The following is a 13,007-nucleotide window of genomic DNA, read 5'->3' as shown; positions in this document are numbered from 1 at the left end:
GGAGTTCAACAGCAGCTAAGGAAACTACTGACAATTCGCATCCCTAAAACACGAAAGGCGATGATGTAGGGCACATCAGAAAGCAAATAAACCACAAAGAGATGCCAAGGGGAATGGAAAATATGATTATGCTTATGTTTATACATTTCCAGTTAGAACTTATGAGAATGGTACATATCTTTCTGTGTCGCCTTTGTTCCTGTTTACACAGGGCTGTGTATGTGTAGGAGAGGCAGCCCACCTTACTTGCCTAACTTAGTTCTTTGCATTTTCCACAAATGCTCTTTGCCCTCAGGAAAATGCATTATAAAGTAGTACTTCCAGAATAAGTGCCTACCATGTATCCATTCGAAACACAGCCCTTTGCTGATTTACTAATCAAAGGGAAAAGAGGAAAGAAGCAAATCCCCAAAGAATTTCCCCTTTCAAAACAAAGGGGAAGATTCCTTGTTGTAGTTATTCTATTAAATCCACTGGAGTGACACTACTGAAAACATTTTTTTCAACACCTAAAAAGGTCACATTAAAATACCTGCGTTTAATCCCCAGGAACTGCAAAGGGCTGTTGCTTCCCCATAAGCATCCACTAAACAGTATCAGAAAAATAGCTAAAAAAAACCAATGATTTTTTATTTTTTGGCAGCTCGATGATCCAAATGGATCCAGCGCACACTGGTATTAAGGATTTTTGATTATTCAGTTGCTCAGTCAAGATTCTATTACTCAAGTATCTGTCTAGCACAAAAAATATAAATTAAAATAATCTTAGGCAGTAATTAATATGCTTTTCAGAAGAATTACATACTAGTTACAGAGTTTGAACCTATTCTGTTCTTAGTAATAAGATTGTTTTTAACTCCTTAATGAATTTCAGAATTCTGTAATGATTTCCAAGGTGCTGCCACCAATCAGATTCCATTATAGGAATTTAAAGTTACCAAGCAGTAATTATATCACTGCTGTTAGTATGTGAAATTGTGTAAAAAGGACCAAAAGAAATAATGAGACTACCTCTTCCTATCTTTCTCTACTGCATGACAAAAGAGTCTGAATTGTGTTTTCTCTGAAATGTTTAGACAGTATTTCACATTCGTAATTAAAACTTGTCTTGGTCTTTATTTTCCTATGTTGCTTCCCACCCTTTCTGTCAGAAACATGCTGATTAACTGCTGCAAAAAAATCTACACTGGAATGCTGTGGCAGATCAGAAACAGATTCTTCTAATCCCCCAGAAATTGTGAAAAGGAGTTCAACTAAATGATCTTATAAGATTTTTGGAGGTTTGGTGCTCTGAAGAGTCAGGAGCAGATGGAGAGGGCTCAGATGTTGGACTGAGGGCAGTGAAGGCCACTAAGGGGCTGTGTGGGCTGGAGCACATCATGTATGAGGAGATGCTGAGAGAACTGGGTTTGTTCAGTTGTTCAGAACTGGTTTGTTCAGGTGAAAAGACTTGGGAGGGGTATTGAACTGTCTAGAACTGCACATGGGAAAATGTAGGCAAGACGTAACCAGCCTTTCTCAGAAGGTGTGCAGTGTAGCACAGCAGGCAGCAAACACTGGAACATGTGAAGTCCAGTTAGATATGAGGGTGGGTTTCATGTGCTTTTCACCATTACAGTGGAAATAAGCAGTTATAAGTCTCAGCAGAATGTCCAGGAATTGCTATCCTTGTGAACATTAAAACTCAGCTAGAAAAGACCATGAGCAAGCTAACCTGATTAAACCTGCTTCAGTCAGATCCAACTGGGTGTCCTTCAGACCTTCTTTTCTGTCTAAATCATGCCTTGGTTCTGGGGCTGGTCTGGGGACAAGATTGGTCAGGCACAAGCTGGCATCCCAGTGAGGGATCTCAGGATTGTCATGCAGGATTGATCACAAAGAAAGGTGGCACCACAACTTTAATAGGGCTTGTATAAGGGCTGCTCTGCCAGGTAAGTCCCCAGAAGTTCAGCTCAGAGACAATGCCATGTTTGTGGTATTTCACAGGGTGGTTCTGTCTCTGGCAGCAAGTCCTTCACACTTGTAAGAAAGGTCACTAAATGCAGGCAGCAATAGCACCTTGTCACTACAGTACCAAACACTTGCATATGAATTTTTCATTTGACTCATGCAAAGCCTGATCCAAAGGCAGCCCTTGAACTGTAAACTCCCTTTGAAAGGATATTGCCGGTGATTTGACCTGACAGTGTGCTAAGATGTAAATCACTAGATCTGCAAGCATTCATCACCAGGCCTTAGGCACAATGCTGGAAAAGAACAAAAGGACTGGAAGTGAAAGACTCAGGGCCACCATGGTAACTTTGAACTGAACAGGGCAGCAGAATGTAGCTCTTTTTCCTTTGAATGCAGCAACTTGGTCCGATGTCAAGAACAGTGAGGAAGAGTATGAGGAAGTTGGACCAACTGCTGGCAGACTAGGGGAAGGCAACATGGAAGAACCCAAGCTATCTCAGAAGCACAGGGTTTATCTGGAACTGCTGCATGGCACCTGACCTGCAACAAAGGTCAGGGAAAGCAAGCAAGATGAGCTTTAAGAAAAGTGAAACAAAATAATTGAGTTAAGTACTACAAGTGCAAACTTTAGCTCAGCAATATAAAGCCATCAGAGTAACAGGCACTTTTGGCAAGGACAATAAGGGAGACTATTAAGCACAGCTAGATTAGACCTAAGATGATATATTTTCTCTCTATTTTTAGTGTTACATGAATCTGTCTTTTAAATTTGAGCCAAGATCGTGTTGCAAAGCACCTGTGCTGTCCCTTTGAAAAGCAACATGGATGTTTTACTATGCCACAGCAAAAACTGCAATCCTGATGACAAAAGTCTGATTCACACACACATTTGTGAAGCTGCTTCAGACAATCCCAATAGTAGAGGGCAAAGTCCTCATTGCTGCAATGGATGCTGCTTTTAGCTCCTTTGGCTGACTTTCCTTTTATCTTTAAGGCACATTCAATGACTTTGACCTTGCTGAGATAGAAGTGAAGGTGACTGCCTGTTTGGTTTAGAGCTGGTCAAAGCACTTTGAGGGAACGGAGGAAAGGATAAACAGGAAGGTTCAAGAGTCATTGCAGCAATGCAGATCTTGTTTCTCAAACGTTTAATGGAGCAGCAGTAGTAAATGAGATAAATAATTCTTTAACCCTTCTCACAAAACTTTGATTTCTTTTTGTTTGCTTTGTTTGCTTTGCCAACATCACACAGAAAGCAGTAAGATCACTGCTGTCTAGGAGTATCTCACAGTATTACCTGTGCTGGGCTAGTAGGCACTGCGTTTTTAAGCCTTTCATTCTCAAAAAACGTAAATTTTTAAAGTAGGCTATATGATATGGTAGAGATTTATGATTAAATATTCTTAAGAAATGAGCTTAACTCACAGTTCTGCTGTTGTCCAAAGAATGGCCAGACTTCTCAACCAGCATCTGCAAAGCAACAAATAGTTTTTTTCAGTTTCCTCTCTGCAAACTCTGCTGTGATTCCAGACTCACTCCTGGGCAGAGGCACTACTAGTTCATGGGAGATTTTCAGTTATCTTAGACTTCTAGAGCATATAATGTCAGTATTGAGCTGTGCAGAGGACCTATCTAAAGGCAGTGGACAAGGTTCAGAAGGGATCACAGTGTAATATCTTCCTGTGCTGCCTAGACACTGTAATACATTTGTCTCCTGCAGCTTCATCCTCTAGACTTCAGGCCTTCTTGTGAATTCTGTTTGTGCACTAGTTTTGCTCTGGGAATTTAATAGCGCTTGCTGCCTGTTTGATAAAACAATGTAGGAACAGCAGCACTCCCCCACTCTACAGTGCTGCCTAATTTGAGTTTCATACTTATAACGGGAATACATGCTGAATGGTGTAGAGTTGAGGAAGGCCATTCACAAAGCTCAGCCCCTTCAGTAAGCACAGGTAGCCTCTGTCCATGCTAACAGGTCAGTTTAAATAGGGTTTGCTAGAAATCCAGGAGAGTGATTACAACCAAAATGAGCATTTTATATGTGAACAGACCAATGTCATTCTGACATATATTTCCTCTGACCCAGATGTCTGAATCATTGAGGGGACATAGAATCAGACAGCTGTTTCAGAGAAACAACCGTGTTCTTGTCACAAATGTTGGATTTTCTTTCTTTTTTCCCCCATTTCCCATTTCGTTGTTGTTGTTATTTTGTTTTTGTTTTTTTTTTTTCTTTTGTTTCATCTTGTTTTGTTCTTTTTTCAAGTAAAAAAAAGTGCAAGTCTTGATTTTTTTGATAGTCATAAAGTACTGGAGAAGCCAGCATGGTAACTTATGATGTTGAGACAGATGTTAGGTCTGTCATGTTAAGACAGACTTTGACCCCAAATATACAGAACCACTTCATGCTCCCCAAACCTCCAGACACACCATGAAGACCCTTGCACTCCCAGTGTTGGAACCTTGCAATGTCAAAAGTTTAACCTTTTAGATTTCACATATGATATTCTAGAGCCTCCTTCAACACTTTGGCCAATACACACGCACCACGAAAGAAGGGAGAAAGAGAAGAGGAAGGGAGGAAGGAGTACACCACACTTGTAAGAGCTTTTCAGTTGCTCAAGAGTTGCAGTGGCAGGGACTCTTGAAGTACAAGGGAGGGGTAGTACAGAGTGACAGTCAGAATAGTGGCAATAATCATTCTCTTTTTGGTCATATTTGTATAAATCTATGATTGTTTAAAAGATGAGCTGTAAAGTTATTTAATACATACATGACCTGTCTTGATAGTTAATTTTCAGACACGCATTTCACAAATTTTAACTGAGTTTTTTCTTCATCGTTTGGAAGTTTGCTTAAGATAATTAAATTTAGTGTAGACTAGAACAATGTTCTGATAGAAGAGGATTTTTTTTTCCTCTTACATTTTGAGTCGAGTATGGTAAGCATTAGACAAAATTCTTTCTGCAGCAGTGGGAGAGACTGAACACAGATTAACAGCGCTTGTTCAATTCTTAAAAGTCACTAAAATTAGCCTTTTAAAACACAGACCAAAGAGATGATGTTTATATTTTTTTAGCTGTTATGTCATATCATTAAAAAGGACACAGAGGATATCGGTCTCAGAGTTCCCAATAACAGAATATGTCTAATTTTGACCTTCCTAATGACATTTATAGAAGGAGAAGATTAAAACTATGCATGACTTAGGATGCTGTGTTTCCAGGTCTACATGGTAGTGAGCAGTCACACCACAAGATTCACTAATTTCTGGCAGCATGAAGCACCTAGCACATGTGAGCATAGCATTAAAACCTCTATTTCTCTGTCTCTTGTGCCTGTAGAATAAAAAAAAGAGCAAATCTTCACTGACATGACCTCAGTTCTTTTCTTTCCTTAGCTTCAACTGGCAAAGAGAAATGGACCTGGTGGGACTGCACCTCCTCTCACAGCCTCTGAAGGAAGAGGAAGTACTGCCTATGTTGGCCTTGCAAGGTACAGTGGTGTATTGAGGCCCAGATAACTTGGAAAACCAGGATGGTTTCTCACGTCTGAAGAAGCTAAGGTTAACCTCTTTGCCTAGTACTAGTTTGGGGATTTCTTTTTTTTTTTTTTTTGTGACCATGTCAAGAGTCTGTAGTATTTGAATCTTGCCTGATGGCACTGATGAACACCTGAAGATGCAGGTTCATCTCATATATTTTTGCTGTATGTCTTCTTTGGAGTTGTTTCTCCATGCCATGAAAAAACACTGTTGAAAACTGCTGGAAATATCAGCTTTCATCCCCAGATAGGTCATTCTTGGCCTATTTGAATTCCTGTCATCTGGAGGGACAAGACCAGCTGTCAATATGCTTTTTGAAGTAATAAAACTTCTTTAAAGCCTTGCAAGTCAGCTCAAGAAAGCCTAGAAAGTGACAACATTCAGATGATCATTTTCCCAAATCTGAAAATAAGGGTCATAATACACAGAGAAGTGAATTTCTGCCTAGAAAATGTTTGCCCTGCTTTGTTCCCCTTTCCTAATACCCTCATATGACAGTAAGCCAGGTATTGATAAAACTATCAGGGTCAACACCAGTAACAAAAGGGACTGGATTAAAGAATTCATAAAAGACTCTGTGTCCATATCTGTCTAAATATCAGGGATGAGCTTATTGTGCCCCTCCTCCTAAATCACAGTTTTTTTGTGATAAAATTAATTAGAATCTGAATTTTGTGACTTGAGCAATCCTTTCGTTGCCTGCAGTGGCATGTTGTTCACTGAGAACTGAATGAAACAAAGGTTTGGTCATCTCCTGTTAATGCATCATTTAATAAAGCATAGGGTCACCAGAAGCTGGCACAAAATATGTGTGAGGCAGTATTAAAAATAGACAAGAGTATAGGAGTGGTAGCTCTGAAATTAGCAACAGAAGAAAATAACTGTAAATAAAAATGCACAATGTTACTTTTTTGGACATTCTGCTGGCCAGAGGTGGGAGGTTGAAGAAGCTGGATGTAGATGTGAGCCAGGAGAAGCAGCTGCATCCTGTAGTCAGGCTGCAGCTCCTTCTTCCCTTCCATCCCACCTGGGCCAGCCACCAGCACAGGTCCTACTTTGGTGAAGTGGGAAAATGGATTATACTGTCCCCAAACTACTCTGCTCACCAATTGCCACCCGATTTTGAGGATCCTGGTTGCCTGGGAAACAAAACTGGGCGTTGCTGTGGAAACTCAGCTTCACTGACCACTGGGCTCCAGGCAAGGAGATGGGAACTCTCCACGTTTGTGCTGCCCAGTGGCTGGAGGTAGCTTGAGTAGAACTGGTGCTATCAATAAAGTTGCAAAACAGTGTTAATAGAATTTAGTTTCACTTATTTAAGCCTTCTCTGCTCTTGACTTGGAGGGAAAAAAATCCTGAAGATAATTCATTTAGATAATAGATTAGAGGAACAAATTGGAGTAGGCATTTGTTTATTTATTTGTGTCAGAAAAGTTTCTAAGACTTTTTGTGCACAAATTACTTGGAAAAGATGGACTTGAAAGCCTCACAAAATGTACAATTTCACATTGCATTAATGTAAGCTTTTTGAAGTTAATATAGCCCATACTTTGTTATTAGTGTTCCTGTATAGTCAGTTGGCTTGAACTGTTCATCTCACAAAAAACATATGCTGTCAGTTAAAGCAATGGCTGTTGCAGCCTGCATTAGCTCCTTGTTTCCAAGACTCAGAACAAGTAGAAACACGGTATTGACCTTGTTTAACCCTGATTCTGTATTTTTGAGACAAAAGGGGTTAAGAAATATCTGAAACAGAATGCTGCAAATTCCTCAATGGCCTCTACTGGCTTTGAAAGCAGAGCAGCAGCTAATTTTTCTTTCTCTTTTAAGCAACAAATTGGAAAAAAACACTACTATGGCTCACATTGACATAAAGGAAATAATAATAATAATAATAAAAAATATTTTGCATTTATATGGTAGTTTATATCCCAATTTTTCAAAGGATCTTTCAAACATTAATGGTGTTCCACTTTATTCTCTGTTGGTAAAGGGGTCACATGGTGGTGTGGGAGCTCAGGAAGGCAATTTATGGGGTGGTGGGACACTCATGTAGAGCTTAGGAAGTGATGCAAGATCCTGACAACAGCTCTATGTCTAAATCATGTTTAAGATAAAATAGTCTGTCTAATCTGTCACTGTCACAGTTTGTTGCAGTAGAAAGGGACAAAATCTTCTATGTAATCCATTGATTCTGCTGCAGATGCTACAGCGGAGGAAGCCAAGTTTTGGCTGGTTTAGCAATATCTCTTGATCTATTTACTTTAGCAAATCCTGGTCTTGGTTTTTTTTTTTTTTTTTTTTTTTGGTCTCCCACAATCCCACAATACTTAAAAATACATGCAAAAATCTGTAATTGTGGTATATTTACCCATGTTCACAGAAGGCAATAACATGGTAAAAATTACTTGAATAATTTTCTTGCTTTTTTACACTTTCAGTGCTCCAAAATATTCTGCACTTGAATGTATTCAAAGAGAAATTTTGGCCTGTCAGGAAAACTATCTCTCTTCCTCCCTCTTTATTTTTCTTTTTGTTTGTAATTGGAAAAAGCACTGTTTTCTCACTGCAATAAATATACAAAAATTTGATATTCAGATGAGGAAAGGAAAAAAAAAGGATTTTTTTTCCCCACTGGAATGGTGACAAATGAGTAGTCTTTTTTTAAGAATACCTCCATATCCAATGTATGAACAATCAGTTCTCTGGAGGCATCTCTTAAGTGACCTTACAGACATAGGGAATACTATGTTATCCGAGGCTCGCAGGAAACCCTGCCTTATGTGTAACTGATATGAATCACAGGAGTTCTGATGAAATCTATGGAGCCACATCAGTTTACACGGGCTGAAAATCACGCTCAACTGTTCCCAGTGAAACAAAGGCACACAATTCTCCATTTGCCTCAACAAAGGCAGGTGCTTTACCTCCTTACCTGCTCCATTTGCTTTAATGAGGTGTTCACAGCAAAGCGTAAATGGTACCATTTAGACGTCAACATTAAGCATGGCGATGTTTTAAGAGTAGCACTTAAGGAAATTAAATGCGTAATCTGAGCTAATGTGAATGGTGTATGACTGTTGTTAAATAAAGCTAAAATGGACAAAGTAAAATTCTCTCAAGTGCCTCTAAAGAAGGCATGTTGTTAGTTGTGTGAGTTACACACACGAGGCTTAGTCTTGGTGCACTGGAAATTTATCCATTCAGATTTTAACACGGAAACAGGTGATTAGGATGACTATGTCTGTTTCGTGGCACTGGCACTAGAATAGTATTTGATATGCAAAATTGTAAAGGTGGAGAAAAATTGTGTGTTAGGAAATGCTGGGGAAGGACCGTGGCTCTTGTGTGTACACAAGGAGACAGGCAGGTTCTGTTTTGTCCCTGTCCCCACACATTACAAATGTAAGTAGCAGAGGCATGATTTCATAGATTTACCCCAGTGATGTAGGCAGTGTCATTGCCTGTGCTGGAATTATACCAGATTTACTTCTGTCTGAAATGAGAAATGGGACTAGGTAATTTAGCTTTGTGTGCTGATATGAAATAGAAAGTGAAAATGTCATTCATTTGTGTTTCTTCTTGTACTGAGAAACCGCTGGAGGCCTTGTAGGAATGGAAGCATTCGTACTAACTAAACAGCATTTCTTATATATACATATAAATATATATATATGTGTGTATGTGTGTGTGTGTGTATGTATATGTATATACATCTAAATTTTAACTATATTTGCTTTAAAACAGTTCTTAGGAACATGTTATGCCTATGTTAAGTCATACCTTTGATTACTGGCTCTAACCATGTTTATAAGATCCAGCCTCTCATTTTCTATGTCTGGGTATTAATCTGAGGACAAAATAACAGCCTTTGCCAGACTCAACAAAACCCTGTATTCAGGAGGAAAGCGTTATCACAGATAAAAAAAAAATCTGATTTAAAATAATTTTCAGACCTTTCTACTACCCTTAGGTTAAAAAAAAAGGAAAAGAAAAAGCAATGAATAAATTAGTAGCCACATCATCATTCCAACAACCTAATTTCAATAGTATCGTAATAAAAGGACAAAGGTCATAGATTAAAGTATTGTAATGGAAATGCAAAATCTATAGGTTTAAAACTGTATTTTTAAAGATAGTACTAGTAATGATTATAATTTGAGCCTAGTGTCACTAATAAGAAAATAGTTCTATTTAATTCTGATTCAAGAACCAATATTTACAAGAATGGGTGTATATAAGCATAAATAAACAGTTAACAACTGTACTGAAATATCTGCATGGAGTTTTGTGTCAGCTGTAGAACTGTTTGTCTAATGCTCTTATCAAGACACCTATTACAATTTAATCTTTTTTTTCTCTTTCTCTTAGTAGGAAGCAAGTAATAGGCTCAGGAGGAGGCCAGAAAATGAAAATAGGAATATTATTTTCCTGGGTTTTGCCAAAGTGTTAAAATACATCAAATTTGTAATTCATAAATTACAAAAGTATTCACAATACCTAGAGTGAAATCACAGAGAGTAATGGGGCTCAGACCAACTGAGGTCTGGCATCCAGAGTGCTCCATCTTAAATAAACAATCCTTTGGGGGAACCCAAACTCAGCTGTGGTGGGGGAACCCAAAGTGACTTCTGCATCAGAAAGTGCAGGAACTTGATCTCTCCCTCCATAGAGCGCAGATGGAATAATTTCCTCCAACTTGAATATGAACAGTTCTTGTCCTTCTTCCTAGTGACCCTCAAAGTCAGAGGCAAAAATGCATGGAGGGGACTGTCATAAATAACATGTATATTAAACTTTTGTCTGCAGTTTTTTACATGTGATTATTTAAAGGAAGATAAATAATATTGGCTTCCTATGGTATGTTGCGTCCCCTCCCCCTCCCTTTCCACTCCCTCTTAAAATATTTCACGTATGGTTGAGGATCCATACTAAAATAATCGACATTCCCTCTACCTAATGTGGTAGTACATAGTGTGGAAAAAACATTCATTTAACTTCTGCCATTTCCTAATAAAATCCTTAACAAGCAGTTTGCAGTGCCAAGGTAGTGCTGTAGGACTCTTTCTCACCAGATCACAGCAGTAATAAAGAAGCACCTGAAGGATGCTGGGGTTTGAGTCCAGGGGATCTGTTCAGTATTGCATGCCAGGTGACTGACCCAGGGAACACGAGAACATGCTTAGCTGGGAAGACTCTCCCCATCTTCACCTGGGCATGCAGAGGTTTGCATCCCTGCTCTATTGGCTGTCAGCTGTCTTGGTGCCCGCTGAAGGACAGTGTGGAGCAGAGCAGCCTTCAGCCTTTCAGATTGCTTCCTTCCTCAGGAGCAGACGCCTGACTCCTGCAGTGTTTTGTTGTCTTGTGGCCACCCCTGAGCCTCCCTTGCTGAGGTAATGAATTTGAGAGCAGACCTACACAGACTGTGATGTACCATTAGTGGCATGTGGGCTGCTTCAAATCTGTACAGCCTGTGGAGAAAATTGGTCCTCCTGGGTGTGCACAGGACACAGGAGCAACTGCTGACTGTCTCCCAAAGCAGCTCAGCTTGGATACACCTGATCTGGTGCATAGTGGAGGTGCAGGTCTTTGTCCAGTTTAGTTCTTGTGCTCTCAAGCCTCCTCTGTTGCTAGCAGGACTGACCCCTTGCCCTGAAGCACTGCTTTTGTAAAGCCACTCCTCACTTGTGCTGGAGCATTTGGAGAGGAAAGGTGGGCAGAGCTCCTCCAGCTTCTCACCTCCTGGAGGCCAGGGTTAGGAATGCACAGACCAGGAGGTGAAAGGGACAAAGGGGCTGTTTATTTTACTGTCTAGAAGACTGCCCTGTCTGTGTGGAACTTACTTGAGAGCAGCCTTGAATTAAAGGTGGAAACCATAAATCAATCTAATGCAACCTTTTCCTGGGAACATACTCTGTTGGAGTCATAGGCTGTTGTAAATGGATGGGTGAGGCTGGTGGCGTGTGAGGCGAGGCATGGGCTGTGCTGAAGTCCAGGTTATGTTTGCTTAGCCCATGTCTTTATCAGCCTCTTGTGAGCCAGTCAAGAAATGCTATGAGTGACAGCTATAATTTGGTCTCCTCTGCCCTTCTAAAAGTTCCTTGGGATAAATATGTTCTGGAGATCACAGCCACGAACTTGTTTGGTACAAGATAGATCTCGCTTTCTGGTCTTCATGCATTTCATGATTTTCAAAGCTAGGTAGATTTAGTCTTCATTTATGCATGTTATGCATAAAAATGGATATTGCTCATGGTACAAGCTTTTCTATAACATATTTATTTTTAATATTTAGTTATTTAATTTGAAAATGTGTACAACTCTTCAGACACACTCACACAGAGGGCCCAGTCTTTCAACCCGAACTATTACACAGACGTTTTCAAAAAGCTTGCATTTATTTTGTAAGGGAAAGGAAGACTTTTGGGGGATTTGTTCACAAATGCAGCTCACACTGCGTGATTTCAAACTCCTTCAGTGCAAGAGAAATGTGTTATTTTCCTTTACCATTTCTTCCCACAAAGGAAGTTTAGGTAGGATTTCTCATGTCAGTGCAGAGGACACAAATCTGAATATGTACATATGTGTGTGTGTGTGTGTGTGTGTGTGTGTGTGAATTTTTCCATAGGAACTCCTGCAGCAAAGCAGTGTGGTGCTCTGTGTTTGCCTTGGCCTCATCCTTCTGTGCAGTTGCAGAATGAAGAGGTGGAAAACAACTTGCACATAATTTGTGTTGTGTCTCTCTTCCAGGGGTGTTCTGTTCTTTACTCCGCACTGCTCAGGTTTTCCAATTTGTTTTTAAATAGCTTGTGGTTATGGCTTCTCCTTCTTCCCTTGGGATACTATTCCACAACCTAATGGTTCTCAAAATTAGAATTTTTCCTTCATCCCAGGTGTATGACTTTGTTTATAAAGCGGTGAATTCATGCAGTAATGTGCATGGTGCAGATGTTTCACATGGGGACATTTATGTGAAGTGCTTCCATTGAAAAATAGGGATAAAATCAAAAAACCTTATTAAGTGAATTTACAATATATGATGTGTAAACACACTTTTATTTTGCAATTTCACCACGAAATTAGCGACACATACAACTGTAATACTGTATTGGTACATAAAAATTAATTACCAAGAATTCTATTTATCCAAAGCTTAGGATCACAGCAAATTAATTAGAATTCTTCATATAAAAGAAGGAATTTCATAATATATTCTTACAAAATATATGTATGGTACATTTCAACCATTTAAAATTTGTGGCTGTAATAGGGCCTTTTTTATTTTTCTGCTTTTTCAATACAGCGGCAATTGAGATCTATCACTTCCATAGCATATATCACTGTTTTTATTCAAGAATTCTTGTGAAAATAAAGCACTTCTTTTATTTGCAAAAATCATAATTGCAACATACATAAAACCTGTCAAAGCTCCAATTTCCAATATTCTAATGAATATCAAAAGAGTCCAGCATTTGTGACTTTGACAAATTGCAAATGAGGTTTTATTCAT

General features: G+C 39.2%; 1 long non-coding RNA gene across 1 annotated transcript in view; it reads left to right on the top strand.

Moving 5' to 3' along the window:
• LOC113458701 (uncharacterized) overlaps positions 1-13,007 on the top strand; it is a 195,856-nt gene that overhangs the window by 35,981 nt on the left and 146,868 nt on the right. The window contains exon 2 of the long non-coding RNA XR_012582711.1: positions 5,354-5,448. This is a non-coding gene — a long non-coding RNA (uncharacterized LOC113458701). The remainder of the gene's footprint in view (positions 1-5,353; positions 5,449-13,007) is intronic.

The sequence above is a fragment of the Zonotrichia albicollis genome, chromosome 1 (genome assembly GCF_047830755.1).
Source record: "Zonotrichia albicollis isolate bZonAlb1 chromosome 1, bZonAlb1.hap1, whole genome shotgun sequence".
In the NCBI taxonomy this organism is placed as follows: domain Eukaryota; kingdom Metazoa; phylum Chordata; class Aves; order Passeriformes; family Passerellidae; genus Zonotrichia; species Zonotrichia albicollis.
Note: the sequence above shows the minus strand (reverse complement) of the source record. Positions and strands in the feature narration are given on the sequence as shown.